The sequence below is a fragment of the Pygoscelis adeliae genome, unplaced genomic scaffold (assembly GCF_000699105.1).
Source record: "Pygoscelis adeliae isolate BGI_AS28 unplaced genomic scaffold, ASM69910v1 Scaffold85, whole genome shotgun sequence".
Lineage (NCBI taxonomy): Eukaryota > Metazoa > Chordata > Aves > Sphenisciformes > Spheniscidae > Pygoscelis > Pygoscelis adeliae.
Window position 1 is genome coordinate 7,065,428 of NW_008824900.1, and position 4,972 is coordinate 7,070,399.

Here is a 4,972-nt window from a genome sequence, read left to right on the forward strand (position 1 = left end):
ATAAAGGGCCAGGAGACATATTGCATTGAGACTATTTGTTTCCAGCATATTTACATTCAAGCTGTCCATCAAGAATTTTTAACGTGTCGGTTCTGTAGTATATCAAAAGTAAGCTGAGTTTGTAAGAGCTGTGTAGGACCATCTCTGAATACCGGATTTAGAGTTCATAGGGCTCAGCAGGATTTGCAACAACCTGCACCTGGGACAAGCAGAGAACATATGGCCCTTGGACTAAACCAGTCACATTTCCACCCACAGCAGGTGAAGCAATTGAACTGCCGGTCTGCCAGCATGCACATGGTCCTAGCACAGTGAACCCCACTTATCTATAGGCTGTAAAACATGTATTTTTCTCCTCACAACCATTTGGGGCTCCAGCTATGTTGTATCGTAAATACAACTTCTGCTGTACCTGTTAGCCTGGTGCTTTCTTTTTTGCACCCTTTTCCATGGAACCTGTTTCTACAGAATTTAATGACAGATCGGACTTATATCAGCAAAGCCTTGAGCGTGCTGGCCGTTGATCTTGTGGCAGAATATATCGGCTCCATTATTCATGATGGTTTGGTTCCTATCACCATTTCTTTTTTTCATTTCTTTGTTGTTAATAAAAGGAGGGTGGGAAATACCTGCTGCGCTCATTATCTTTTCTATTCCCCAATTTTTCTGCTAATTTCCTGATGTTTTAATTTCTTTCTTTCTCATTTTGGTTCATTTTCCTTTAAGGCATTGTAATTAATGGACTGTTCTCATTTCCATTGAGACAACATTCTTAATTGCTGTAATTCTCACTTACGTCTTTTAAGCATCCCTGCTGGCATTGATTCATTTCAGTTTGCATTCCCGAATGCTGCAACTATAAATACTCAGTCAATACATGTAGCGAGCTAGTCTCTTGTCCTTTTGAATGCTATACAGGTTTTTCTTTGCTTTTTTGTAGCAAAACTAAATGGTGACTTACGGTTGTAGCATTATCTTAAATGCTGGCATATGTGTGCCTTTATTGTGTTCAGTAGGTTGTGCTTTGGGTTGGTGGTAAAGTGACAGGGAATTTTACGTGATGTGTTCCACTGTGCACACCTGCCATTTTTTTCATTATTTTGAGAATAATAACCTTGAGGGGGTTTTTAAACCAAGTTGTCCAAACAAATGAGTTTTCCAGGGATAGAAATTACAAGTTATGAATAGGACTTGCAAATCTGGAAAAAAAATAATATGTGCTGGTGACACAAGATTTCTTTTATAAAGAAAAGGTGCGAATGAGATCATATGAAGGTGAAGGTCTGCAGCTCAGGTGCTTAATGAAGGCAGCAGGAACAGCACGGCGAATGCCATTGCGCAGAAATGTTTTGCTGTCTCTGCCTCTTTGCACTTGTCCCGGTGCCAGCAATGACGCCCGCCCCAGGGATCGGCCTCTCACGGTGTGGCAGGAGAAAGCAAGTTGAGGGTCTCCTGCCACTGGCCTCCTGACCCCACCTTACGTTAGCTTCGGACTGAACAGCTTTGAGTAGAAGTTTTTCCACTGTCAACTCATTTCCTGCAGGCCACCAGAAAAGCCACAAGGGAAATAAGTGTTAGTCACAGCTGTAAATGAAATGAAACAAAGCGAAGCAGCTCTGTGTCCTGTTACCAAACCCCTGGGTCACTCGGTCCTCGTGGTTTCTCGTTTGGCCTTTCACTCTGGTACAATTCCTTCTTGTAGGCACAAGAACTTTAAAATGAGATGAAAATTACTTGGTTATACTTTAGAATAAGTGCATCCAAATCACTCCAAATGCAATAATAATATTCCCTACAGAGGAGTCCTATTTATAGATCAAAGAAATACAACAAATAATCCGCTATTTTTTTAGTATTCCTACAAATGCATTCCCATGGAAGGAAACATGAAATGTGGTTCTGCAATCAGCACTTGAAGCAGTTGCATTATCTGTACTGATGACAGAGAGTTGCAACGGGGAAAGATTGCTGGGTTGCAGTAAAATGGAAAAGGATTGACCAATTGTCTTCTCACCAATTAAGTTGTTTAATCAATGAATTAGGACAAGAATTAAAAGCCTACTGCATTAAAATAATATTTATACTCGTGATTTAAACTACTTTCATAGATTACCTCCACTCAAATTTGTGTTCACTGCACATCATTTACAAATAACAAGTGATGGGCAGCACACAGAACAGGTAGGAGGCAGAAAGCGGATTGATCCGTGTTAATGCATGCAGGTACAGGGCAGCCACTGGCAAGCCTTCACTGCACCCTTTCCTACTTCCACATGTGTTTATTTGGAATTGTTTAATTGTTTTTGAGTATTCTGATTTTTTTTTTAATGGAAAGTGTTTGTGAACTATCATCATGTTCAACGAAGATTCCCATTTTCCCCTGCCCCATTTATTTTTGATGTAAATTTTCCATTCATTGACAAAAATGAATTCTGATTACCTTGTTCTTTATGAAATATATAGTAAAGAGGTTTCCTTGCAACCAACTTAAATGCCGATTAGAATGAAATGTGACATTGGCTGGTGGGAAAGCTCACCAGCCAGGCAGGGTTAGAGTCTGGATAAGGCAGTAATGTGCTCTGAGAACAGGCTGTGCTGCTGTTACACCTTTTGTTGTCACCTTTGCTCTTAGATGATGTATTTTTAAACTGCCCTGGGTGCTTGGCTGCAGAGCACGCTACCAGCCCAGGGCAGATGCATCTCATGACTCCCCCAAGGAAAGCAGAAGCAGGGAAATAGTGGGGTAAACTACAGCTCCTGTTTCCACCTCTTGCATAATATGTCTCCTCCAAGGTGAGATCAGTTGTTGCCAGCCAGCGGTCTTTGAAATCCTACCAAACACATGGTGCCTTCCAGGAGGAGTCTGCTGACAGCGGGGTCTCTGCGAGAAATTGGTTACTCAGAGCTGCAGCTCTGGGTGCTCTGGATGGCACCACGGGGCTTGGAGGGCATGTGAGGCTTTCCCTGTCCTTTTGCGGTAGACTGATCACCTGCCTAGGTCCGTACCACGTGTCTGCGAGGCACTGAAATCACCGAGTGCTGGCCCCTTTGCGGCCCCGCTGCTGCGGTTGGCTCCAGCATGGTGCCCACTTCTCTGGTCCCAGCAATGCTGAGGGGCTCAGGGGTGCTGCCTGCTGGAACAAGTGCTAATTACCAAGTCCTGGGGGCAGCTAATTAGGTGGGGTTTGTATCTTACTTCTTATCTCAGGAATTTGTGCTGGGTGAGCATGAGGAGAGCAAAGGAGAAACCTGTCATGCACTTTTACACCCATTCACTTTCACACTTTCTTCATTCTTATTAGCTTGGCAGGTTGTCAGCAGGATGGAGAAAAGCCCCTAATAAGCGTGCTGGAAAATAGAATACAAACGTCACTGCGAAGTGCACAGAGTATGAAAGAGGAGATTCAGGGAAGAGATGAAAGCAGTCGTATGAAAGGGTAAAAGTAACTTAATTATTACTTGGCAAAAAGTATATGCAGCCAACCACAGTGTTCAGCGAAGTCTCTGTTCATTTTCAGTACATTTCCAGTTTCAGTACTCTGGCAACTGCCCTAGAAAATTCTTGGTGGTCACAAGAGGTTGTGATCAGGGGCATGATGTCCTGCTGGAGGCCAGGCACTAGTCGTGTGCCCTTGATGCCGAGACTGGGGCCAAGGAGGTTTAACATTTTTGTTCACGGTCATCACTGACAGTGTCATGTTAGGGTAACTCAGAAGCAAAGCCCATCAAAATCAAAGTAACTTTAGTTATAAGGATGGTTGAAGTAATGTAAGGCCTGAGAAAAAAGTTGCATGAGAGGAAAGGCTGGGTTGGGAGACTTCATTGACTATATCCCCTATCCTGGTGGGCTACAGAGCTCTGCAGACCAGACCCTGCCCCAGCAGTTTCTCACCCACTCCAGACTCAGTTCACTTCTCAGTGGATCCTCCATAACCCAGGTTCCACTTTGCTTGATGATGCATGCTGCTCCCGGGGTGGAGGGAGCGATCCCAAGCCACGGGAGTAGACAGGTTTGCAGCAGATGTACGGTCACTCCATGGTGACAGACAGGGAACATCCCCACTCTAGTTTTTGGGGGCACTGCCTTTCAGACCTGCTCTTCACTGGTTGCAACTAATTTCTTTGACAGCTGACTGAGTGCAAGGGGACATGGTACACCAATGGTGGCCAGGCAGAAGGCTGTTTAGTATTTCATTGACCTGCAGGCCAAATTGATCTATTCACTGGGTGATGTATTTGACCATTGATATATACAATATTTGTAGCGTCTTTCCAAAGTGGGCTATCACTGTACAGTGAGTTTTGTGCCCCCAGTTCGCTTACCTGCACCCCTTCAAGTCAGCATTCCCACCGAGCTGGACATGCTGTGATGTGCTGAGAGCAGACAGACCAGGGTTTCTCTGCAGATTTGTTTTGGTTTATATTAATAATAAATTGGCTCATTCTCCTTGTGACTTGGTTTAAAAAAGAGATAGATGACTTAAGATGAGAGTGAATTAAAATTCAAGATGTGTTGGGAGGTTGAACAAGCTGGGCTGGATTCCAGGATGCATTACGAAGAGACAAAGACAGGAGGGGAGGCAGCAGAAGCAGTGCGAGCAGACAAGAAAAAGTAAAGTGGTAGCTGGCAAGGGGCAGGGAAGCAGTGATTCCCCCTTGCTGATGGGAGAAGTGATATGGAGGAGGTGCTGCTGTGCCCGTGCTCTGTATAGAGCTGACTTGTATTTTAAATCGCTTTTAAGTTAATCAAACTAGGAGGGAAATGCTTGAAAAACATTGCCCCTTTTCCCTTTCATGCCTTCTTCCTACAACCGATGCTACTTCTGTCTTTGTGATTTTCTCAGTTTTCAAAATCCAAGTGTTGCTACTGGCTCTGTGCAAAACGAAGGAAAATACTCCTTTTTCCCTTATTGCTTTTCCCTGCTAAGCAGTCCTTCCTAGGATGAAAATCTGAAAACAGCTGTATGTAGGG